The sequence below is a fragment of the Macaca nemestrina genome, chromosome 11, assembly GCF_043159975.1.
Source record: "Macaca nemestrina isolate mMacNem1 chromosome 11, mMacNem.hap1, whole genome shotgun sequence".
NCBI classification, from domain to species: Eukaryota; Metazoa; Chordata; class Mammalia; order Primates; family Cercopithecidae; genus Macaca; species Macaca nemestrina.
Window position 1 is genome coordinate 8,736,329 of NC_092135.1, and position 27,500 is coordinate 8,763,828.

At 38.7% G+C, this 27,500-nt stretch overlaps 1 long non-coding RNA gene across 2 annotated transcripts; it reads left to right on the plus strand.

Annotated features, from left to right (window-relative positions):
• Positions 1–938: 938 nt before the first annotated feature.
• LOC139356954 (uncharacterized) lies at positions 939–20,907 on the plus strand. Of its 2 annotated transcripts, XR_011609500.1 has the most exons (5): positions 939–1,055; positions 16,400–16,523; positions 18,584–18,747; positions 19,685–19,818; positions 20,776–20,907. It is a non-coding gene; the product is annotated as an uncharacterized lncRNA (long non-coding RNA). The 2 variants fall into 2 exon arrangements; XR_011609501.1 differs by lacking the exons at positions 19,685–19,818; positions 20,776–20,907 and having other exon boundaries at positions 18,584–18,811.
• Positions 20,908–27,500: the final 6,593 nt, after the last annotated feature.

The window sequence follows — 27,500 nt, forward strand, 5'->3', positions numbered from 1 at the left end:
GAGGATGGGAAAACTGTGAAAAGGAAAAAATTGTTTTTGAAATCAATTCTGTCCTCTTTACAGATAACTAGTGCAAAAGTTCAATAGTCTCTTTCATTTTACTTTCTTAGATAACTTACTGAGAAGAACCTATTGCCCAGGATATGTCCTTTCTATTGAACCTGGAGGCTGTTTCTGAATATCTAGAGTCTTCGTGGTCTTCAATGTTCAGCCACCATTTTATGCTTTAACAAAAATTTCTTGGTTGGAAAATCTTTGAGAACATAAACTGTTCACCAGTGTACCTGTTCCTAAATTCATACTTTTTTGAATTCTGGTCAGTTCTATTCACATACAAAGTTGAAACCAATAATACAGAAAATATTATTTTGGGAAGGAGAGGGAAAGTAAGAGTTGAAAGCTAGAATTTATAAATGTCAGGAAGTTAGAACAGAAGACACTTGAGTATGTAAATAGATATTCAATATATTAAATTCAGATAATAATATTTTGAGTTCTTCAGAAGTATCTGGCTTATAATAGGTGTCAAATAATTACTTGTTAAAGGAAAATTATTTATTTAAAATAGTGAATGATAGAGTATCTTTATTCATGCTATCTACTGTGATTCATTTGAAAGCCAGTTTTATTTAACTTTTCCAGGAAGAGAGACTAAAAGTTTGTAGCACAACCTCTGAGACTGCCTCCAACTCTAAAATATATATATATATGTCTATCTGTCTATTCTATCTATCTATCTATCTATCTATCTATCTATCTATCTATCTTCTATCTGGCATATATCATCTATCTATATATGATTGTGTGTTTCTAGATCAAAACAAGCTTGACAAGGCCTCCTCCAGGCATACCATGATAAGTCTTTGCCCATCTCTATGACAACACTTCATACTGTTTTGTAATAATTTACAGAGTTATCACCTCCATCAGACAGTGAACTGAAGGATGAGAGCAGTGCTATAATAATTTTAGAAGATCTCAGCCATAATTACTGCCTGCTATACACAGTAGAAACTCAGAAAATGATAAATGGGTACATGTGGGACTTTTTGTACGTAAATGAATGGTTTACTTTTTATGTAAATTGTCATCAAGGGTTTTTTCTATATCATATTAATATGCAAAATTAGACTGCTATTGAGAATGTACAGTTTCAGCACTAATTTATTGGCTGCCTTTTAAGGGCCAGGGGCTAAAAGGGTGCAGAAGATGTAAAAATGAGGACATATGTCCATGTGCTAATAGCACTTACAGAGGAACAATGGCTTCTGTTGCCTATTTTCATGTTAAGCAAAAATTGTCACAGGAAGTAAGGCTACTATGACTGGAATCTCCTTTGGAATTCTTAAGATCAATATAATAGTCATGAATAGTCATAATAGTCTTTTTAAATATTTGATTGTTTTAAATGTAATTTCTACTTAAAGATTTATGGCTAAGATATATCAGCAGGCAATGCTCTTAGGCTAAGACTTTCCAAGGGTTATTTTCGATATCTACCTTTAATTCACAAGCCAAAAGAATACCAGGAATTATTGTACACCACATTCTGCGATATTCAATTATGATAGATTTATTTCCAAAATATAAATTGTAACATCTCAATTTTACCATAAGATAAACCAGATGAAGTAAGTAAGGCACACATGGTTGGCACATAGGAAAAAAATTGATGTCTCTTCTCATTTCTAGGATTTGGTAAAAGAATAATGGATTTATATAATGAGTCAAGATTGCCCAAAGACAACTTTTAGATTACTGAATTGCATAAAGAAATGACTAGTGGCTTTAGCTGATCAGCTCTGCTCTTTAGAAAGAAGTAGCACCAGTTTAGTAAACTCAAGGAAACAGAACGCATTGGAGCACCTCACCAAAGTGAAGTTGGGAAACAAATGTTAGAATTTAAAATTCTGGAGAAGAGAGAATTGGGTCATTCTTATATTTTCTAGAACTAAAGACACAGCAAAATGTGAAATATTCCACTAACATCTACCACCTCATAGCCATTGCCCTTGTCTCTTCTAGTGTAGGTCTAGCTCCATTGTTTTAATCTGGACAATTTTAGTAACGTGTTAGCTCGGTTCTGTGTCTGCAGTCTCAGCTTCCTCTTGTATGTACTCCAGAGACCCACCAGAGTGGAAGGAACATGTCGTTTTCATGCTCAAGTTCCTTCAGCAACTCCATCAGAGAACAAAGCCCAAAGACAGCCTGGTATTTAAATCTTTTTATACATTCCCTCTTTGCAAGATCTTTAAAAATAGCAACATTAATAATAATAATAATAACAGCAACTATATTCTGTGCACATTGTTGAGACGTTTCACATGGCCACATTCAAACGTTTGTCTATGTTTGCTGTTTCACTATATTTGCAGTCCTTGCAGCACAGATATGTTTTTTCTATCAGTTCTATAAACAATATTTCACAAAGTGTCTAGCAGTGACTGGATTAATTAAGGGGCCACCAAGTTCCAAGGCAATTTAAGAAAGAATTTTAACGCTGCCATGAAATCCAAAGCACTTGTTCACGTTTAACAAGCTGTGCAGTGAAGGAAAGGCGATGAAATTTGGCACTGCAAGGGATGGAACAGACACTTTTTTTTCACCCGAATGATCACTAGATGCGGTAAAAACAGAAAACTCTTTTTAGCTTTTTATTTCTTAAGACAGAGTAATGGGAGATCTTGTGTTTCCGCCTAATGCTAATTTTCTGACTCAAAATGACCAAATCACTTTTCAGGGCTAGTGAAATTGTTCAATGGAATGTCATTATGCTGGGAAATGAAATTAATGTGTGGTCCAAAAATAAAATCGACTTTCTGTAAAAACAGGGTATTGGTAGATGCTGAAAGGATGTTTTAAAAAGGATAAAATGACAGCAACCCCAAGACATTTTAAAAATGCAGTAATGTAGTTATTCTGATCATTTTTTTCTTCTTAAAAATGTTTTTCCACATATATTTGGATCAAATGTCTACAATTATATTTTATTATTATTTTACATTTCCTTGTATATTCCAAATGGAGACTGTGTTCATTCCTTTACCCATACCATCAGCTAGCCCGAAACATTCAAACACCACACCCTCATCTCCTACAAAGATCAGCTAGAAACACCACATTGCACTCAAAATAATTTCTCAGGAAATTCTTGCTTGTTTGTAAAACTGTTTTAACTAAGATTCTGTTTCCACCTACTCCAAAATCTGGGAGTAGTGGCTTCCAGCTTGATCTTGTGGCCCTTCTAGACTTGGTGTTGACCCCTTATCTCCTGGTAGCCATTCCGTTTCTTTACAGACAGCAGCTCTGCCCAACTCCCGTGACCTTTTATTGTTTGAAAAAGAAAGTGTTCCCTCTAATGTCAACACCGAGTCACATGTTGCTGTAATAAATGTAACTGTCAAGATTCTTTGTCCTCAATGCACCTTTGACATGGTTGATCACTCCCTGCTCTTTGACAGTCTCCAGTTATTTGACTTCTGGGATGTCGCCCTCTCTGGATTCTCCCCCTACCCACCTTGACTGTTACTTCTATATCTTTTTTTGCTGGTTCTACCTCATCTCCTTGACTCAGTCTTGGACATATTTTCTTTTCTCAATGTACTCACCTTCTTCATGGTGCCATCAGTCTCATAGCATTAAAATCTATCTATAGGCTTGTGTCTCCCAAATGGTGACTCTCTTTTCTAGTCCTTTCCCCTGGACTCGAATTTCCAGTTGTCTGCTTTACATCCCCACACAGACATCTAATAAACATCTTAAATCTAGCATGTCCCAAATAGAGTTATTTCCAGCCTTCTGCATCTCAGTTTTGGCACCTCCATCATTTGCACCACTCAGACCCAGTCATCTGTGATTCTTCTCTTACTCTCCCACTCCACATCAAATCTCCCATCATGCCAATGTCGCCGTCAAAATACATGCACAGTGGAAGATTTCTCATGACTTCCACGGCTACCAGCCTGGAACGAGCCAGCACCATCACTGTCACAGATTATGGAAACACCTTCTTCTTTCTGCTTCTGCCTTTGTGATCTATATTCTGCCTACCATCCTAACTTTTCATTTATTCTTAACCCTGCTATCAAAATAGGTTATATCATCTCACATCCCCTTTTACACCCCTTCTGTAGCTTCCTGTGTTATTTCAAGGGAAAACTAAAACCATTACAATGGACTGCTAGGTTCTACACAATCTGCACCTCCCCACTGCCCTGACTTGTATAACTCCCACTACAAACCCTCCACTGGCCTATACTGGCTGGCTTGCTGCTCCCAAAGCCTATGCATCCTACTTCTACCTCAGAGCCTGCTACAATCTGAATGTTTGTGCCCGCCCCCCCACAAAATTTACATATTGAAATCTAATCACCATTGTGACAGTATCAGAAGGTGGAGCCTTTGAGGGGTGATTAGGTCTTGAGGGCTCCACCTTCATGAATGGAATAATCACCCTTATGAAAGAGGCTGCAGAGAGCTGTGTTGCCACTTCCACCATGTAAGACACAGCATAAAGGCTCCATCTGTGAAACAGAAAGCAGCCCTCAACAGACACTCCGTGTGCCAGTGCCTTGACTCTGGACTTCCCAGCCTCTGGAAGAGAAATCATTTTCTGTCATTTAAACGATTCAGTCTATGGTAGCTTTGTTATGACAGCCCAAGAGGACTAAGACAGAGTCTTTGCACTTGGTATTTCCTCTGCTGGACCGCGTTCCCTGGCTAATTTCCATTCCGCCATGTTGCTCCTTCTCTCAGCTCCCCTACATCTTACTCCAATATCGCCTTCCCAGCGAGTTCTTCCATTACCACCTCTAAAATCAGAATGCCTCCAGTGCTCCCTCTTCTCATGGTCTGCTTAGTTCTCTCTACAGCACATCTCACATATTATATATTTTAGCTTTTTTTTGCTTTTGATTCTCTGCCTCCTTCTACCAGAACACAAACTCCATGGAACAGGGAGTATCGTCTGTGTCCTCATGGTTGGATCCCTTATGGTCTAGACTAGTGCCTGCTACATAGGTGCTCAGTAAATGTTTCTTGATTGGATGAAAGAACAGAACCACCCTGTCTTAGCCTCAGATGTACAAGTTTGCCATCTGCTAATCTGCCATGAGCAACTGAATCCAAATTAACATTTATAAGCACCAATTATATCTGAGATGAATAAGACAAAAATCCTTGCCCTAAAGAAAATGGCAATTTAGCAAGAAGATAACTGGTAGTAATAACAATAATAATAACAAAGATAACAGTTTTCATTTATCAGTTGTCTAATATATGCTAGGAACCGAAGGAGGTTGTAATTCCTTTGCATCTAGCAACTCAGCTGCAGGATCAAAGGAGAGTCAAAGGAGGGAAGGAAGGCTTCAGATCTGGGCCATATGAATGCCTACATATGTATAGCATGGTGTGAAAAAAATAAAAGGGTATATTGACTAAAACATTCACACCAAAAGATGAATTTAGGCTTTGTACTTGAAGACATAGAGGGGCAGCACAGCAAAGTATATCAGTGTGAGGTTCAGGTGTAGACCACCACATTCCAATACTTCCTCTGCCACTAGGTATGTGAGCTGGAGCAAGTCTCTTAACCTCTCTGGCCCCTGTATTCTCATTTGTCAAAGCAGGAAACAATAGTCCTCACTACCTGTTTAAGGGGAAGAGGTGCAATTAAATAAGTTAATATGAAAAAAAAAATGTAAATACGTCCTTGACACCTAGTGAGTACTGCATCATGATCAATTATCATTCTTTATAAGCAGCAAGTGCTTCATCCATTGATTCACTGAACCCATGTGGGGCACTAGCTTCACCATGAAGAGTGGTTTCTGCCCTCAGGGGCTGGCAGTGTAGGGAGAGGGACCGGGAGGTAACAGCAAATGCAAGGCAGCTTTGTCTGGTGAGCACAGGCCAAACAAAGGGCAGGGCCCACGGTCCGAGGTCAACAGCAGGGCTTCCAGGAGGTGGTGTCTGTGGAGGAAATGTGAGGATTCTTCTGGTGGGTGGAAGTGAGGGTTGGTAAAGAATTTCCAGGCAGAAGGAACAGGAGCAGAGTCAATAAAGACACTAGGGAAACAGCCTGAGTTTCAGTCTCATATGGCTTAAAGAAATGAATGTAATAAAATATTAAAATATGAATTACAACATTAATGTGTCAATGTCAAATCTAGTGAACACGGAATTAAACCCAAGAGCCTATGCCTGGAAGAAAAGAAAGAGAATAAAGATATACGGGCCAGAAGGTCCTCCAGGACTTTACCTCTGAGTTTCCTGACAACCAAAATAAAAATGGTATTGTACAACATGGTGACTATAGTTAATAACAATGTAAAAAATACAATAAGAAAATAAAATAAAAATGGTAACATAATTTTTTCGGTAGGTTTTTCAATGCTCATGAAGATAAATCCTGACAGTTCTTAAGAAGAGGAGCAAAATTTTACCTAGCACTCAGCTTTGGAAGACATGTCCTACATAAAACTTAAAAGGAACACAAGCAGTGTCGTAGATGGCAATGCTAACCACAGCTCAGTATGAAAAGCAAGTGTGAGCCTCAAAAAGCAGTTTTTTCTGATGCCGCAATGGAAGTTTAGGGCATAATACTGAACCACAACTGAGTGAAAGTCATCTAACTGAGGGAGAAAAAAAATGTGTTGCTTGCACTGTTTCTTTATCATCTCCTTAGACTCCCAGCCCACAGTTCACTCAGGAATAACAAGTGGAGGATATTAGAGTTTCCCAACCCTCCCCTTCCCACCAGACCTTTTCAATTCCTGCCATGTTTTCTTAAGCCCATTGACTGGCCAGTTTGTCAGTTTCATTAACTTGGTTCTAACCAACAGGCACTTACAAAATATCTTGTCAATGTTTCTTAAACACAGTTCCAACCGGAAACATTTTTATATTTGTTTTTGGTTAGTTTTTAGGTTGTGAAAATCCAAGACCTATACTATATTAAGCTACTGGAGAGAAAGTGCTACTATTCTAAGGATGTAAGGGCAGGCTGCTGGACAAGAGACGGGAAAGAACTGGAGTGTTGAGCTGCTCATCTCCTCTGGGTCTCTCTCTCCTCTTTCCAAGCCTCAGTTTCTCTCTGCATAGCTGCTCCTTTTCCTCCATCTTTCTCTATTTCCTCACCCTGTAGTCAATATCTTGTCTCCTTCTTCAGTGTACATGTCAGAATTTGCTGGCCAGGGCCCGAAAGGAACTTTCTGACTTCCTGCACATGGCCGTGGTGTCTCCGTATTTCTCAACTCAGAGCACCAGGAAAATCTGACTGACCCAGCTTAGCTACACAAGCTGGGTCTCGCAAATCGTGTATCTCTGGTAGGCTGCTTCTGCACACCTCTGGGCCAACCGTGAGCCGTCGTGGTGAGACACGGAGAAACACACTGCACATCTGGTCTCTATCAACAAAGTGCTAATCTCTACCTAGACATTAGAAGAAAGGATGATCCACATCAGAAAGCCCCTCCCAAAAGAGGGATCAGTTAGAGAAGCTGTGGCATTATGGAACATAAGGTGCAGAACCTGAAGCCAGAAGGATCTTTCAGAACCTTTTACATCTCACTGTGAATGAGGCTGCTGCCAATGTTATCCATGCATAAGGCATATGCTTTAAGAGGAATAATTAAGCTTATTCTATCCATGCCCATTTATTTATCCTTTTGGTAATAAACTGTTCCTTAATTCATCCTGTCATGTGTTAGAACGACTGTGCTGGCGTGGAGAAATAGATTGTATTTGAATTACTGGATCATTTTCACTTGGCTCTTTGTTCAAATAATCTTCTTTTGTTTTCAAATAATTATAAATTATAGAAGAAACATTTCATTAAAACCTTAATGTGAGGAGAAACCAGTGTTAATCTGTAAATATATACATATATCTTTATCTCGATTGTATCTACTATCAGTAAGTGGCTGCCATGGAAACATTTCCTTAGCCAACTTACATTGGAAAAATGTAAAAAGAAATTGATGGCTTAGAAAACAGAGCTTCCCATCCTAAAACTACGGTGAAAAATCAATTTTAGTTTTGATCACAAAAGAGTTCAAAGAACTCTACACCTCATCAGTTCAGGCCAACTTTCTGCCTTGCTTCTTTCTGTCTCCAAAAGCTGTTCTTCCAGAGTTTTAACCAAAAGGTATCCAATTAAATTCACTGTTGATTGGAGGAACAGTGTTTCTGTTCAAGTATAAACATCTGAGGCTGTCAAATCAACCCATTATTCTAGAGGATGACAATGACCTCATAGATTCACCACTGAATAAATACAATCTACCACAAGAGTATTGCTGGTTCCAAAAAGCCACTTCAAGCCACCTGCAAGACTACAGATTCTACTTTAGAAACTACTTGTAGGGGAAAAAAACAGAGCCAGAGGATCACTTAGTAGTAACACAGACCCAATTTTAAATTGCATTCAAGGAACTCCATTTTGATACAAAGTGCTATTTTATGGGGAAATAAAATCGAAGACTCAGAAAAACTTATGAGGAGAAAGAACTAGGATTTTTAACTTGAGCCAAACTACAGATGAATCTAACTAGTAAGTCCAGGCTCTTATGCAGTATTTGCCTCTGCTCTCAACATGCTCACCACCAACCAGCCTCTTGTTTCGCAATTTGTTCATCCCTTCTTTCTTTCCCATCGGAGACTTACACATCCCAGTTTCATGTTAAGACGTTCTGTCAATCACGTGTATGTTCATCAGGGTTAATTTTAATCAGTAAGTGATCTTCATGGTGAAGTTTTCATTCTAGGTTTTATACTGAGTTGCACAAAGAAAAAAAATGCCATTAGCTTTCCAAGAAATTCTGATATTAGCATTGCGTATGAATGGAAAAATGTGATGGACACCTAAAAATTGCATGACATAATAATGCTACTTATTTAATATGAGAGGTGCTATGTGGAACACTCTATTCAAATAATCTCTTACATCTCACAATAACCCTGCCCATTTACCCTGTCTTCCTCCATATAGGTAAGAAGTGGAGGCTTAGAAAGATTGAAGCTGATTTTCAGGTTTCAAAGCAGCTACTAGGTAGTAGATGTGGGGTTTGAATATTGGCCTATCTGACTTTATAGCCCAAATTCCTACCATCTAATATTACAATAGCTTCTCCTCCAATCTTTGACCTCTTAATTCATCTTCCACACTGCCATGTGAATATTCCACATTTCTATCTGACCATTTGAGACTTCATTGCTTAAAATTCACCAATAATTTCCAATCATTTGTGTGCTTCTTAACAAAGCCTGCAAGGCCACGCATGAATCCATGAATCAGCTCTCTTTTGCTCTCTTGCATCATTTCCCTTGCTCTCTTATAGTTGCGATCTCTAGGCACTAAACTCATTGAATTAAAACAGCAGGATTTTAAGAAGTACTATTGATCGCATGGCCTCCATACACCATAGGAGTAGAGTAATAGTCCCAACCAAGCCTGATTTCGCAGAGAGTAGGCTTAATATATGTTTCAATATTAACATACCTTCACAAGAACCATCTTACTAAAATGCTTCCCACTCCAACAGTGGGAATCCCTCCATCAGCATGCTATGGGAGGAAGTGGAGTTCAGTATCGGGAGAAACTCCAGCCCTTTGTGCTGGCCCTTTGTGTTCTTTCCTGGTGATATTGTCTCTTTTTTTAATATTCCAAGTAGGAAACAAATGTACTCCAAGAAGTTCCATAAAGTTCCATGCCCAACCTTAAAAATTGTAGATATAAATACTTCAGATACAATGAAGCATGTATTATTTATCTTTTCTATGTATAGCCATGTTTAGATCCAGGGTTTGGATTTGTTAAAAGCTTGACTTAATTAACCAAACAGAAAAGAAGCAAAGAAAAGCTATGATGTCAACGGCCATTTAATGCCATCCTCTGGCTTACAGATATTCCTCTGCAATAAATAGTGAAGGGAGCATAGCAAGAAAGTTTTCTGCCCTTCAAATTCCATTATCATAGTAGACTAACCTATAAATATTAATTTTTTTTGTTTTTGTTTGGTTTTGTTTTGTTTTTGAGATGGAGTCTCACTCTGTTGCCAGGTTGGAGTGCAGTGGCGCGATCTCGGCTCACTGCAACCCCCACCTCCCAGGTTCAAGTGATTCTCCTGCCTTAGCCTCCCGAGTAGCTGGGGCTACAGTTGTGCGCCACCACACCCAGCTAATTTTTTTATTTTTAGTAGAGATGGGGTTTCACCATGTTGGTCAGGATGCTCTTGATCTCTTGACCCTGAATCGCCTGCCTCGGCCTCCCAAAGTGCTGGAATTATAGGCGTGAGCCACTCTGCCCAGCCAAATATTAGTGTTATACGAAAGAAAACCTCCTTCAAGAGGAAGAAGAAGAAAGGAGAAAGGAGAAAGAAGAGGAAGAAGAAGAAGAAAAAGAAGAAGAAGGAGGAGGAGGAGAGGAGGAGGAGGAGGAGAGGAGGAGGAGGAGGAGAGGAGGAGGAGGAGGAGGGGAGGAGGAAAAGGGGAGGAGGAGGGGAGGAGGAGGAGGGGAGGAGGGGAGGAGAAGGAGGGGAGCAGGGGGAGAAGAAGGAGGAAGAGGAGGAGGAAGAAGGAGGTAGAAGCAGCCTGAACCTCAGGATGGTCCAATGATTAATTCTGTATATTCCTAAGTGATTTATGCTTGCCTCGGTCTTCATGTTACTTTGTTAAAAATCTGGTTATGTGACCAACTCCCTCACAAGACGACAAGCTCTGCAGGCGAAGAGATGATGAGTTGAGCTGGATGATGGAGTAAGAGCTCACTATTTACTAGATTGTGACACTGAACCTCTGTATGCCTTATACACCTTATCTGTAAATGAGAATAATAATTTCACCCACTAAATAGAATGCTGTGGAGCTTTGGTAAAATAATATATTTACATAAAACCTTGGAATAGCATCTGGAACATAATAATATATGCTTGACAAGTGTTAGAAATTTACAAGGAGAAAATTAAAATTTTCATGTGATCTTCTATTCTATCTCAGTATCAGCAGTAACTCTCTGCAGTCTGACATGGTCAGATCATATGCATGATATTTGTCCACAAAACTGATTATAGAAAAACAGAGCACTCAATAAATTGTAGTGTGACCTTGCTTAGAAATAGAGAAGCAGTTTACAGTGTCTACCAGCAACATCAACTAGTTGGATGAAAACAGACTTGGCAAAGTGGACTCCACCAATCTTTTCTAAATCTTTTCTAAATGTTTGTCCACATACTGGCACCAAAAGAGATAATGTTTTCACTGACCTCTATTAAACAGGAAATGGAATAAATTAAGTGATGTTTTCAGAAAGCTGAATTTATTCAGAGAACCATTCCTCATTCTAAGATTATTTCTTTGTGACATTTTGATGTTGAAATGCCCTTTCTCTTAGAAACAATGGTGAGGTTAGGTGATAGCAGGCTTATTTGTTTCATTTGTGGCTTGCTTTGTTTTGTTTGATTGAATTTTAACACTTACCTGATAACATAAAACATTAGCAATCTTTTTTTTGGTCTCCACCTCCTCCCTTTTATTTTCTGAAATTATTCTGTTTTATGAAATCCCATGGGATTCGGGCAGAGTAGGACACTCCTGGAAGAATGTTTCCAGAATTCCAGGTCTTCTCTCCCATCTTACAGGCTCAGGAATCTGATTTGTTATTTCTGAGAGATGACATAATCATAATAATGATAATTAAACTATACTGAGTGGTTAGTCTGATAAGATACTACACTAGGTACATCACATTTTGTCCTCACTATTATTCTACAAGACAGGTTGCCCATAGTTACACAGCTAATTAGTAATGGAGCCATAATTCAATGTTAAGTCCGTCCACTGAAACCTACGCTTTAACCACCACATTACATCACCTAATTATGGAACCCCAGGAATGTCCTTTTTAGTCACTTGAGTGAGAAATAGAACTTTCCTGTAGACCACATTTCTTAGGTATATGTTTTCTCCACATTTTCTACTTGGAGATAACCTACAAGGAGGATGTTAAAATTGTAGGCTTTTTGGTGAGCAATGACTTCGATATTTTGCATATAATATTTGGATACATTGGGTTGCGAATTATCCGAGAGCTGACACAACTCGAAGTATTCGTATCTCAGCATAAGGTTAACAAGAGCAGAGATCTAAATATTCAAAATTCTTTGTTAAGATGTCTTCTGTACTTGGGTGCTTCTATGAGGAATTACTGACATCCATTTTCGTTAGTTTTTTGCTTTTCTTCTCATATGCTAATGCCATAAATCTGTTTCTGACAAATCCCTCTTTGGTTCGAGAGTTAGTACCTTTGTGGTGACTTTTAATATGTCGCTCTAATCCATTATAGAATGAGGAGGGAACACAGCATAGTGACACCCAGTCCAGGCTTTGAAAGTAGTCTGCTTTACCCCTGCCCTGTGGCCATGGTCAAGTTTCTTGGTCTCTCCAAACCATAATTTGCACATGTTTGGAAATGGTCATGGGACTACCTACTTCACAGGATTGGTAAAATGATCAAATGAGATAATATTAGGTTGGTGCAAAAATAATTATGGTCCTTGCCATTACTTTTAATATGTAAAACACACATAGAATGGTGTCCAGAGTGCACTCAGTAAATGACACCTCTTGCTGCCACTGCTGTTCCTATTGTTATTTATTCTCATGTTACATTGTAACTCTCAGAAGAAAATCCTACACCCTCTATTTCCAATGCTTGAGAACATGCCACTGTTGTCCCTTTGGACTGGTTACTTCCCTCTCTGAGGCTGCCTTGTCTTCTCAGGGAGGAATAGCACAGGTTTCCAGGTAGGTTGTGTATCAGCCTGTTGACTGCCTAGAGAATTTCTGAAGTCTTTTATTTCATCTTTTCTGTTTTTTTTTTTTTTTTTTTGTTCAAGCTGTCAGTGTTTCTGCCGATAAAACATTCTCAAGAACCCTGTGGGTCTCCTGTGTATGTCTAGAGATTCACTCCCTTAGACCTTAGGATCTTCCAGAGATCTTTCCTGGGTAATTCCATCTCTATCCCTGAATTCTGGTTAGATAGCTGAGTCACACACTCAGCCTCTTCAGTCAGCTCTCCATGTTATTTGAATACTCTGATCTCATTTTTTTTTTTTTTTTTAGACAACGTCTCACTCTGTCGCCCAGGCTAGAGTGCAGTGGCGCCATCTCGGGTTCCCGCCATTCTCCTGCCTCAGCCTCCCAAGTAGCTGGGACTACAGGTGTCCACCACCATGCCCAGCTAATTTTTCTTCTATTTTTTTAGTAGAGATGGGGTTTCCCATGTTAGTCAAGATAGTCTTGATCTCCTGTCCTCCCAAAGTGCTGGGATTATAGGCGTGAGCCACCATGCCCAGCCAAACACTCTGATCTCTTAATCCTTCCTAGGTGCTAGCAAAATAACCACTTGTGTTCTTGGCTTTCTCTCCAAGGCACTCGGTCCTGACATTGAATCACCTAATTTTAGTGTCTTGCAATCTGTTTTTTCACACAAACGGAAGAAGAAACAAGGTGACCTCATCAACACTTTGCTAAAAAAAATCTCCCCAGCTAAATACAAAGGAGCTTTATCACTTACCAGCTCTGCTTCTTACATAACTGCAAGATAAAATTTTAGTAAGTTTTCTGTCACTATACAACAACGATTCCCTTTCTTCTGGTTCCCAATAACATGTTTCTCATTTCCTTTAGAGATCTCACCAACAACACTTTCAGCATTCATATTTCTACCAACACTTTGCCTGTGGTGATTCAGGTATTCTGTAAGACTATACAGACTTACTCTACCTTGCTCCTCACTTCCTTCTGAGCCCTCCACCAGCAGAGCCTTTAGCATCTATATTTCTACTAACAATCTATTCAGGAAAATCTAGGCTTTTTCTATCATGATCCTCAAATGTTTCTAGCCTCTACCGATTGTCCAATTCCAAAAACCAATTCTAGATTTCTTACAGGAGCACCACATTTGCAGGCACCAAAATCTATATGAGTTTTCTATTGTTGCTATGACAGATTAAACAGTGGATTAAACTAACACCAATTTATTGTCTTATACTTCTAAAGATCAAACATTGAACGTGAGTCTTACTAGGCCCAATTCAAAGTGCCAACAGAGCAGCATTCCTTTTGGAGTTTTGGACACTTGAAGAGGTTTTGGATACTCAAAGGAAGAATCCATTCCAAGCCATTTTCTGCTTCTTGAAGCTGCCCACATGTTCTGGTCCATGATTGCATGACTCTAACCTCTGCTTCCATTGTCACATCTTCTTCTCCAGCTCTGATCTTCCTGCCTGTCTCTTATAATAACCTTAGTGATTACATTGGGTCCACCCAGATAATTCAAGATAATCTCCCCATCTCAAGGCCCTTATCTTAATCACATCCAAAGTACCATCTGCCATCTGATGCAACATATTCACAGGCTGCAGGGATAAGGACTTGGAAATCTTTAGGGACCATTATTCTGTCTACCACAAGTTGTAAGGGTTCTACACAAATTCTAGATTCTAGAGTCTGATCCGGTGTATGACTGACAAATGTTTTCTCCCATTCAGTGGGTTGTCTTTTCACTTATGATAGTATTCTTCAATGCACCAAAAGTTTAATTTTGGTGATGAAGCCCAAGTTTTCATTTTTCTTTTGTTGACTTTGTTTTTGGGGTCATAATTATGAGTTTTATAGTACTGGCTCCTACATTTAGGTTTTTATATTCATTTTGAGTTAATGTTTTATATGGTGAGAGGCAGAAGCCCAATGATACTTTAATATCTCAGCATCATTTCTAGGAAAGACTATTTTTTTCCCATCAAATTATTTGTGCAGTCTTGACAAAAATCAACTGACTATAAATAAGAGAGTTTATTTTTGGACTCTCATGTGATTTCATTGATCCCCATGACTATATTTATGCCAGTACATCACAGTAGTGATTACTGTAGCTCTACAGCAAGTTTTGAAATCAGAAATATGATCCTCTAACTTGTTCTTTGACAAAATATTTGATATTCTGTATTCCTTGTGTTGCCACATAAATTTGAGGATCCGGGTGTCAATTTCTAAAGAAAAAAAAAGCCAGCTGGAATCTTGAATGGTATTGCATTGGATCTATAGAAGAATTTGGAAAGTATTCCATCTTAACTAAATATTTCAATCCATGAACATGGAATGTTTTTTCATTTCTTTAGAAACTTCTTAATTTCTGTCAATAATTTCTTTAATCAGTGTATAAGCCATTTACTTCTTATGATGTTTTTCTCTATGTATTTGTTTTTAATGATTCTTTCAGTGACATTATTTTATTTTTATATTATTCATTCCTAGTATATAGAGATACAATTAATTTTTGCATATTTGTTTAGCATCCCGCAATCTTGCTGAACTCATTTATTATATCTAATGGGATTTTCTTGATTACCATTGTTTCCTTAGAATTTTCTACGTGCAAGATCATATCATTTGCAAATAGAGATAGTTTTGCTTCTTTTTTTCTATCTGGATACATTTTATTTCTTCTTCTTTCCTAAATACCTAAGCTAGAATCTACTTCAATATTGAAGTAGCAAAAGTGGACATCCTCATTGGGTTTCCATTCTTGTAAGAAAAGCCTTTAGCCTCATAATATTGAGCATGAAACTATGTTTTCTTCATAGATGTTATTTATTATGATGATGAAGTTTCATTCTGTTTCTAGTATGTTTAATGTTATATCATAAAATGGTACTGGATTTTGTCAAATGCTTTTTCTCCATTAATTGAGATTGTCCTTTTCATTAATTTAACTCATTTAATTAATTTTAATTAATTGGCTCTTGTCCTTTATTCTCTTAACATAGTGTAGTACGCTGATTGATTTTTGCATTTTAAACCAAACATGAACTCCAGGGAAAATTTAGCCAGGCAAAGTATATAACTCTTTTACTTTATATAGTGTGCAATTATTTTGTTGAGGATTTTTGCATCTATATACATAAAGGATACTGGTCTGTGCTATTCTTCTCCTGGAAATTTTTTGTCTTTTTTAGTAACATCATAATAATCACTTTATAGAATGGGTTGAAAAGTCTTCTTTCTGCTTCTATTTTCTGGAAGAGTTTGTGAGGGATAGCATTTCATTCATTGCATTCTTCAAGTGTTTTGTAGAATTCACCAGGGAAGATATCTGGTCCTGGAATTTTCTTTGTGAAATGTGCTGTGATTACTAATTCAACTATTTGTTACATGTCTATTCACATTTCCTATATTTTTTGAGTCTGTTTTGATAGTTTGTGTATTTCTAGGAATTATCTATTTTATCTAACTTGTCTAATCTGTTGACATAAATTTTTCCTTTTTTTCTTTTCTTTCTTTCTTCTCTTTTCTTTCTTTCTTTTTTTTTTTTTTTTTTTTTTTTTTTTTTGTGAGACAGGGTTTCATTCTGTCACTCCATCACCCAGTCTGGAGTGCAGTGGTGTAATCACTGTTGCCTCAACTCAAATCCCTGGGTTCAAGCAATCCTCCCACTGCAGTCTCTCAAGTAGCTAGGACTACAGGTATGTGTCACCATGCCCAGCTAATTTTTAATTTTTTGTAGAGACAGGGTCTCGCTATGTTGACCAGGCTGGTTTTTTGAACTCCCAACTTTAAGAAATCCTCCTGCCTCAGCTTCCCAAAGTATTGGGATTACTGGTATGATAACTTTTCATATTATTCCTTTGTAATTCTTTTTTGTTTCTATAAAGTCTATAGTTATATCCACTTTTTAAGTTTTACGTTAGTAATTTGAAATTTTTTGGCCAATCTAGCTAAAAGTTTGTCAAATTTTTGGTCTTCTTCAAATAACTAATTTTTATGTGCTTTTTCCTCCCTTTGTTCTATTTGTTATTTAGGAGTGTTTTTTTTTAATTTTCACACATATATAAACTTCCAAAATTTCCTTGTGTTATTGATTTATAATACTATTCTAGAGTGTCTGAACAATATATTTTTGTATGAAGTCAGTCCTTGTAAGTTTATGAGATTTATTTTATGTCCTAACATATGGTCTATCTTGTAGAATTTCCAATGCTCACTTAAGAAGAATTTATTCAGCTGTTGTTGGGTGGAGTGCTCTGTAGATACCTGTTATGTCTAGTTGCTTTCTAGCATTTTTCAAATCTTCCATTTCTCTGTTTATCTTCTCTCTAAATGTTCTATCCATTACTGAAAGTATAATATTGAAATACCTATTATTGCTGAAATGTCTGTTTTTCCTTTTAATTCTGTAAGTTTTTGCTTCACACATTTTGGAACTCTTCTCTTACATGCCTATATGTTAATAATTATTATATGTTCTTGATGCCTTAACCCTGATTTCTCCATCTCAATTCACTGGAAATGCTAGAGGGTTCTCAGCCTATTTTCTTAAATTTCTTATTTTATCTACATGCTGTCTTTAGGTAAACATATTCAGTTTCATGACTTTAAACAACATCTATATACTAATGACTCTGAAATTTATATCCCCAGTCCCAATCTCCCCAAATAATTCAGAGTCATATATTAAGCCTCTGTCTCATAGATATCTCATATATAACAGGCTCAAAACTGAACTTATGACTCACTCACCACCCAACTTGTTCCTCCCTCTGTTCTTTCCCATTTCAGAAAACGTCACCATCACCCAAGGGTATTCTCAAGCTTTAATTGTATTGATCCCTCTCTTCCTCTGCCACCATAGCCAATTCATCTATAAATTTTAATTCAAAACCATACCCTGAATCTACTCCTCACCACCTCTACTGCCACCACTCCCTCTAAGCCAACGTCATCTACCATCTCCACTACTGCAATAACCTCCTACCTGCTCTCACTGCTCCTACACTTGCCCTCTCCCAATCCCATAGTCACATAAAAATTATTTTGATCATAAGTCAAATCACATTGTTCCCTCGCTTATAATTTTCCAGCTGCTCCCTATTGCTTTGCACTTGGAATAAAATCTAACCTCTTCACAAAGCTGACAGGTCTTCTCATGAGTTAAACCTCATATTCTTCTCTGAGTTGGTCTCCTACCACTACTCACCTTCTTTTCCTCAGATACGCTCATTTTCTTCTCATTTTAGGTCCTTCACTCTTGCTGTTCCCCTATCTTTGCTTGTTTGGCTCTTTTCATCATTATTGTTTCATAATAGTCTCCGCTTTAATATTGTCCCCCAGGAAATGTCTTTCCTGACCACCTAGTCTAAATTAGCTTCTCCCATTCACACACCAGATACTAACTTCCACAGCTCCATGTTCTATTTTCTTCACAGCACATCACATTTTTATTGTGTTCATGGCAGTTCATCACTATCTGAAATAGCATGTCCACTTACTGGTTGTTTTGTTTTGTTTTGTTTTGTTTTGTCTCTTTCCTCTCCACACCCTAATTATTGTAAGCTTCATGAGAGTATAGATTTTCCATTTGTTCAACTTGCATTTCCAAAGCCAAACCTACATAGTAGGTGCTCAGTAGGTATTTGTGGTAAACACGGATTAATAAATCTAGGTTGTAGTAATGAATGGATTGTTTACTTGAGAGCCAATATCAGGACAAACATATTCCAACCATATTGTCTGTTTCTTTGCTCAGAAATCCAGAAAGTGTGGGTTGTATGCCCACGCCAACAGCAAGCACTGGAGTCATCCCAGAGGAGCCACAGGGACTGAGAGCGAAAGAGGAGTGGACTGACAAAACAGATTGAAGATTGGATTTTCTGCCAGAAAAGGGGCAGGAGGCAGCAACAGACATGCACTGTAAAGACAAAACAAGACTATAGTTACACTCACTGTGATTAAAGTTATGAAGATTAAGCATGGATATGAAAAGAGCAACCAAAAATTATAAAAGTAAAATCATGAGGTTTAGGTATAGTGGAATAAGGAACAATGAATGTTCTCTCTAAAACATTATTTAATGCAATTTTAGTAATGACTTTACAAGTCATGAGAGAACTAAACTCTAAGGGAAAGATGTTAAAGGAAGCAGATGAAAATGATAGGTGTTAATATGCCAGAAACTCACAGGGATGTTGTAAGCATCTCTAACACATTTTCAACTTCTCTGAAGATGCTTCAGGTATTAAAAGACCCAGGATTATAATCATTTATTACATTAAGTATACACTTCTTGTAAGCCCACAAGCTCTAAGAAGATAAAGGCGAGGTCTAAAGGAATTTAAGATAAGAATCACTAGACCGTTGCCTAATGCAATTGAGCGAAGTTCCTTGTCTCCCAGGCTTCGTCATGCTTTTCATTCAATAAGCACACACTTGAGGATCTATGACATTAGACACAAATGAAAGACATAATCTCTATATTCAAATGACTCACAGGTAAATAAACAATGAAAATAACCTGAGGAGTACAATCATAAAAGTAAAAATCTGGGAGCCGCAGGAGCATAATGCAAAAGCTCCATGCTTCTTAAGGTATTGATAATATTCAGGAAAGGAAATGCCTGCACTAATCTTGAAGGAAGAGTAGGAATTCTCGAGACAATAAGCCCTCTCAGGGTTTAGAGAAAAGGGATATCTAAATGTGTGGAGGAAGACAGCTTCCCAAAAGAGACAGAAATTTAATTTGACTTGAAGAATGAGTAGGATGTGCAGAGGCAGACAGATTAGTTTGCTAGGGCTGCCATGGAAATTATCACAAATGCATAGCTTAAAACAAAAATGTATTCCTTCACAGTTTGAGAAGCTAAGTCCAAAATCAAGCTGTCAGCAGAGCCTGCTACCTGCCAAGCCTCTAGTGAGATGCCTTCCTTGCCTCTGCTACCTTCTTGTGGGTGGTTGCCAGGAATCCTTGGCATTCCTTGGCTCAAGGTAGCATCACTCCAATTTCGGCTTCCATCTTCATATAATACTCTACTTTCTGTGTGTCTGCATGTCTCTGTTTCTGAATTTTTCTTATAAAGACAGTAGTCATTGGATTTAGAGCCCACCTTCAACCAGTATGATGTCATCTAAACTAATGACATCTGCAAAGACTCTATTTCCCAACACTCTGAGGCTTTAGATGAATATGAATGTTTGGGACCAGGGGAGCACTATTCAACCTAATACATCAGATGATATGAAAGTATAATTCTCAATTCATGGACCACCCAGAGCTACTTCTGTGAGATTTGACACTCATAGGTGTATATTCAAAATATGTAACAAATGATACAGTAAATACCCCTAATACACACACACACACACACACACACACATCCTAAATAAGCTAAACTGTAAAACTAGTTATTAAGTTTTACAAGTTGTAGCATAAATCATTTATTGTCCTAAAAATATCCAAAATGTTGGTTCTATTGGTGCGATCTTTTGTAGCATGACTGATACTTGTTGTCTGAGCCATATTTTGACATGGGGGAAATCACATCCAACTATTTTAGTGCCTTTCCCATTGAATCAAGAGCTATTAGGTCACATTTTATCTTAAGCAGTAAAGATTTCTCTTAAAACTGTCAATATTCATTCTCCTACTGAACCCTCTCAGTTTCTACGTAAAGAATAATAATTAGGCAACAGCAATAGCCCAATTTATCAAAAAGGCTAAAATTTAAAATTAAAGTGTCTTAGATATACATATTTGATAATTTTACTGTTGCTTAAGTTGTAACAATCATTTACTGGAATGTAATAGATATTAGATCAAACCTTATCTTATTTACTAAGAAGCAGCGAGGTTGTTGGCAATTAAGAGTATAGAGCCTATGGTCAGCAGCCTGCGGTCAAACCCTGGCTCTATAATTAAGTCTTAAAAACTTTTCTCCACCTCAGGTTTCTCACCTGTAAAAGAAGATAATGATGATATTTGTCATATTCAGCCTAGTTAATTATGCATCTCAGAAAGTGCCTGAAATAGAGCAAGTGATACTTCAGTGTTAATGCTCATTTTATTAATAAACCTAATGCTTTTAATATCTGTTATAAGTCAGCTTTTTGTGGTTTTTAATGAATTCTTCCCATTAGTTGGAGATGAACTTCAACAGGATTGTTTAAAAGAGAGACCTAAAGCCTTGGCATCCCTCACCCCAAACCATCCCCCGGCGCAGCTCTTCTTCATGTCCTGTCCCAGAAGTGCTCCCGTGGCATGCTGGTGGAGCTCACGATGCCTAACTGGCACCTGAATAGGCCTCCCTGACTGCCCACTCACTTAGTTGTCCATTCTTGGATCGCTCAGAGCCAACATCTTTGGCTTGGTAATAAAGCTTTTGTACTAAAAATAGCTGTATGAGGGGAACTTTAGGGAAACAGTAGCAACGGGGAGCAGTCACAGATGCAAGTGGTCATGTGGCATTTCCCACTGGGGGACCACTGAAATCACCAAGGGGACCTTCTCTGTCACCAGGGTTGAGGATCCTCTGGTCTGGGGCTCCACTGGATTGGGTGGCAGATGCCAGAATTATTCCCAGGTGCTGTCCACCATGGCTTGATTAATCTGGACAATAATATGCGCAGGGTTCAAAGCAGCCCATCAGGATCTTGGGTAAGCCAATACTGTTGCCCAGGAAGTGGGGCTTCTAGAAGCTAATGACATTGTGAATGATCAACCAGAATAGATGCTAGTTGTGGTGCTGGAACACCATCCTGGCAGCCGCTACTGTACTTGAAAGCAACTTGCTAGTCACCCTATCATGGTTATGACCAGGATGTCCAACGGATGAGCTAGGTGGGTCTGGGTCTGGGTTCTCAGATACCTTAATATATCAAAGCCCATGTTGAATATCCGAGAGGGGGCCTGTAGTGTGCGATGTATTTTAACTGTACTTGACCACAAAACTTTTCTTTTGTTAAAGAATCTCTTGGAATTCATATTCTATAAAATTCATTTTGTTAGATACTGGTGTAATAAAAAGAACGCAGGTTTGGGAGACATTTGGGTCTCAATTTTACTTTTATCTCCATCACACACCAGAAATATGGCCTCAGACATACTACTTGCTCTCTCTAACCCTCACTTTCATTTCATTTGTAAAAGGGGAATAATAAGATTCAGCTTTTACAAGTTATTATTAAAGCATAAGACTCGGAGAGAAAGAAAACTTTCAGGGATTGTATCAAAGGCAGTTTTGCTGTTCCTCAGTTTGCTCATCCTCTCTCCAGAGACTATACTTTCCAGGCTCCCTTGTCTCTCGTTCTGGTGCATGGAAAGTTGGTGTCTAGTGATGACTCCACTTCCAAACCAGGACCATGAAACCCTCCTATAAGCAACACAATCTTCTCTCCTCCACCCCCAAGACCCAATGATTGGACGTAGTGGGTTCTGTCAGGGCAGAACCCTAAGGAGGAAGGAATATATCAGTCCTTTGACTCACTTCTTGAAAGGAAACCTCCCAGCCAAGAGTGCCCACTCAGGCAATGGATTGGCAAGAAATAAACATGCATTGTTTTGCACCACTGATATTTTGAGAGGCTTTGTGATATTCCTCTGGTATGGATGGAAATCCCTGGGTACAATGCTGGGTAAATAGGTGTAATAGGTGGTAGATGCTGTGGTTGCTATTGAGATTACCATTGTTGTTGTTGTTGTTGTTGTTGTTGTTGTTGTTGTTGTTGCAGAAATACACTCAGAAAGAAACAGATTCTTGCGATTCGCCAAAATGTCATGGAAGTTGAATTCCCAAATACATTTGTATCTCTCAATGGGTTTAACAACTCTGTGTTGTATGACTGGGAAGTACTGATTAGTCAGCTTGGGCTGCCATAACAAAGCATCACAGCTTGCCCGGCTTAAAAAACAGAGGCTTATTTTCTTACAGCGCTGGAGGTTGGAAGTTCAAGATCAAGATGTCAATGGTCTTGGTATTATAGATGACCATCTTCTCCCCATGTCTTCATGTGTGAATTTTAGGGAAACACAGTTCAGTCCAAAACAATCACCAGCCTTCGACACTGTCTTCAAAGAGTTAAAGAAAACTTGTCAGATAACAGCTTCGTTTTCTTAGTCTGTTTTCTGTTGCTGATGACGGAATACCTAAAACTGAATACTTTATAAAGAATAGGAATGTATTTATTGAGTTATGGAGACTAAAAAAGCTCAAGGTCCAGGGGCCACATCTGGTGAGAGGTTTCTTGTCAATAGGGATCTTCTGCAGAGTCCTGAGGTGGTGCAGGGCATATCATGGAGAGGGAGCCGAGCGTGCTAACATGCTAGCTCAGGTTTCTCTTCCTCTTCCTAGAAAGCCACCAGGCCCACGCCCATAATTACTAATGACCCAATCACCTCTTAAACACTCCAGCTCTCGATACTGCCACATTGCAGATTAAGTTTCAGCATGAGCTTTGGAAGGCACAAATATTCAAACCATAGCACTTACACTCTTATGAGTGTTGATCACACATCAGCCAGCATCTCTACTTAAACTTATTCTACAAATGTCAATTTTACTCTCTCTATGCAGAAACACTGCTTTGTTGTGGGATAAGGGAAAAAATAGCTGTAGCAAATATAATTGGTTTCCCCCTTAGTTATTCAACTAAAATTCATGTGATGTATTCATTTAAACGTGAAAGGAAGTGAATTTCAGACAAAATGCCTACTGAGCAGAAGATAAAGCAAACCCCCCATTATAATTCAGTTAACCTTTAATTATTGTGTTCCATCCCATGTGGATACATGGCAGGCACTTATTCAGAGGAAAAACAGTATCTCTGGCATTCAGGTAGATTTTTAGAAGCCTATCTGGAAAGCAGTTTTTTAAATATATTTTTCAGTTTCCAAAATTATTGGAAAGCTGGAAAACAGGCTGGAAAGAATAATGGAAGTGTGTATTGCCTTGAGAAATGGTTACATTCTAGAAAAAATAACTCATCAAGTAGATGAGTTAAGATCAGTAGAATTTATTTTAAAGGCACCAGGAGGATTCCTCATTGAACACGAAGCTACTGTATGTATTGTTATAGAGTACACACTCATCCTGTGGTTTTACTCCCCCAGTCTCCTGATGCTGTTTCAGCAGGGATATCTTCATTTATCTAGCAACTGCAAGGAACAGCCCTCACCAGTAAGTAAAACCTTGAACTCGCTGCTGCCTGATCACTCCCAAAGTCTCATTCGGAAAAAAGACAGATTTAAGAAGGATTGCCTGAGGGCCTTGTAGTCTTTTTGTTCCTCTCATCTCGGTGCTCTCAAAGTCTTTCTTGGATTAAGCCAGGCAAACAGAACCCTTCTCACCTGGACCATATTCTTTCGCTCCCATCCTGTAAAGTACAAAAGAAGCTATGGCCTCACATCGAAGCTTCAAAGAGAAACTGGGTGGGCTTGGAACATGCCCTGGGGTGAAGATTTCGGTGTGGGCCAGCAACAATGCAATGTTACATGTATTTACTGAGAGCATATTATCTGCTCTGCAAACTTTTGGCTTCATAGCATCCAGGATTTCCATGGACAGATTATTAACTTTACAAAAGCAAGTTTTATGTGCCTCATTCACTGGGCTTTCTCCAATGCATATCACAAGGCTTCAATAAATATCTTATTCACTCTCCACAACAACCCTGAGAGGTCATTATCTTTATCTCAGGGAAGAGGAAAATAAGGCCCAGAGAGGTAGAGACTTACCTGGGTTCCACCTCTAGTGAGAGGCAGACAGGAGACCAAGCCCAAGTCCGGCACCACCCTGAGATTCAAGCAAGGGCAGGGCCCCTGCCCCAGACCTGGCTCTGCAGGGACCCCACACTTTGTAGTGTCATTTTCCTTGAATATTTCTACATCCTCCTACAGTTCCTGGGGCTGGCTGAGACAGGCAGTGCCTTCTAGCAGTTATCCCTTACCTGTGCGTGTCCTTTATAAGCCCTGGTCTCATCTCTCCTCTTTGGGATGCTCCTAATGGTACCAAGTAATCAATGAGCTCACTGTCCAGTGTGCACAGAAGCCAACCCTGTCTCTACTAAACAACAAAAATTAACTGAGCGTGGTGGTGGGTGCCTGTAATCTCAGCTACTCTGGAGGCTGAGACAGGAGAATTGCTTGAACCCAGGAGGCAGAGGTTCCAGTGAGCCAAGATCATGCCATTGTACTCCACCCTGGGTGACAGAGAGAGACTCTGTCTCAAAAATTAAAAATTAAAAATTAAAAATAAAATAAAGTAAGGATCAGTTTGCATCTGAAATAAGAGAACTGGATGGGACAGAAACTAAGTTCATTGCATCTGGAGGATTTATACATATCTCCTTCTCCTTTGTGTGTAGAATTCTTCACAAGGTCAACTATTTATAATGGAATGTTTACAAAAGTAAACAGTTCATCAAAATTGGTTTAATTACTGTATTAGTCCGTTTTCACACTGCCATAAAGAAACACCAGAGACTGGGTAATTTATAAACGAAAGAGAATTAATGGATTCACAGTTCCACATGGCATGTGAGGCCTCAGGAAACTTACAATCAATCATGGCAGAAGGAGAAGGGGAAGCAAGGACCTTCTTCACATGGTGGCAGGAGAGAGAAGTGCAAGCAGGAGAAATGCCAGATGTTTATAAAATCATCATGGCTCACGCCTGTAATCCCAGCACTTTGGGAGGCCGAGACGGGTGGATCACGAGGTCAGGAGATCGAGACCATCCTAGCTAACACGGTGAAACCTCGTTTCTACTAAAAAAATACAAAAAACAAACCAGGCGAGGTGGCGGCGCCTGTAGTCCCAGCTACTCGGGAGGCTGAGGCAGGAGAATGGCGGGAACCCGGGAGGCGGAGCTTGCAGTGAGTCGAGATCCGGCCACTGCACTCCAGCCTGGGCGACAGAGCGAGACTCCATCTCAAAACAAAAAACAAAAAAGCAAACATCAGATCTCATGAGAACTCACTCACTATTACGAGGACAGCATGGGGGAAACCACCTCCATGATCTAACCACCTCCTGCCAGGTCTCTCCCTAGACACGTGGGGATTATGCGGATTACAATTCAAGATGAGATTTGGGTGGGGACCCAGCCAAACCATATCAATGAGTTACAATATGCTTTGATTATCATCACTCTTTGAGACCAGCCTGCGGGGCACGACACTTGCTGCTATCAGATACACAGCTGTGACAAGATGCAGGATGACTCAGTCCCATTGGTCCCCCTGTCCTAGCCTCAAGCTCATTAAGCTTTTTGTTTTAACCGGTCTCAGGTGTGCAGTACCTGTAGGTCCCGCAGCACTCTCTGGTGTAGAGTTAGGAATTGGATCACTGTTAAAGACCCAGGCATTTTCTCCTATTAAACTACAAAAACCTCTGGATGAAAGGCCACATGAAGCTTTATGTGTCATTAGCATCTTGAGGGATGCTTGTTTACATATATCCTCTCAGGTGAAAAAACTGAATTTAATACTGGTGAAAAGCAAAAAGAAGTGTAAAAAGGGAATTAAAACTGTGGGAAGAGAAGGAGTTCCAAGGACCAACCTCGTCTGCTTTGTACCTTTGCCTTCAGAATCTGACTCTAGACAAAAAAATTGGCTTAAACGAAATAACTTTTCAAAACTTTTCTTTTCACCCCCAAATCAAAAATTAAAGTGAACTGATTGATATATTCTACTTTGCCTTTGGGTATGACCATCAAAACAACATAATTTCAGGGTTTGTTTTTTGTTTTATGTGTTTTAAGAATCCAAAGAATGAATTGGAATAAAGTGATTAACTCTTTGCTAAGTCTTGATCAAGTGCACTTCAGAATAAAAAGATATCAAATGATAAGCTATTCTTAATTAAAGCGAATGAATAGAATTGATTTAATAAAATTATAATGTTGTTTAATGACTGTGGGAGATTGTGTTCAGGGCAGAAAACTGGTATTTTGCCTTAATCGATGCACATTTTATTAAAAGCAATATGGTCTATTACATAAGGCCTATTGAAAGTAACTTTAATAAAGTCCAATCTATAAAAAGTAACCAACTCTAATTCAATTGAAATTTAACCTGATGGTAACTACAATGTTCATCCAACATATATTTATTGAGTTCTTACTATGTACTAGACACTGAGGAAGTATCAATGAAAAGTCACTTTTTCCTTCCCTTAAGGTACACAGTGTAGGATAAGTAGCTTACAATTTTGAGTTAGATTCAAGTGCACCTTGACTTGTAGTATTTCACTTACATTTTGAAGAATTATTTTTGTTACATTTTAAATAAAACTTCAACTTAGAAAAAAAAGCAATGCTAATGTTCAAAGGGAGTTTTTGGTATTGAAAAAAAAAATGGCTACTGATGCCTCACAGTATGCATAGTTTTTTCTCTCTTGGGTTTTTCTCTCTTATGATAAAATAGAGATTTTCAGCCATGTCTGTATTCTACATTTCCTTCCAGAAGGCTCAGATGCCCACCTCCAGGAAGCAGGTGGGGTGGTACAGCCTGCTCTTAGTCTCTTGCTTTCTTCTTGATCGTGACTGCCCATTAAAACTTCTGTTTCCCTGATCCTGATTCTTGATTCTTATTGATATTGAATTTCACTCTACATTTGCTTTTAACGTAAGATGCTTTGAACCTGTTAAGGAACCAAGTGAAATATAACTTTAAAA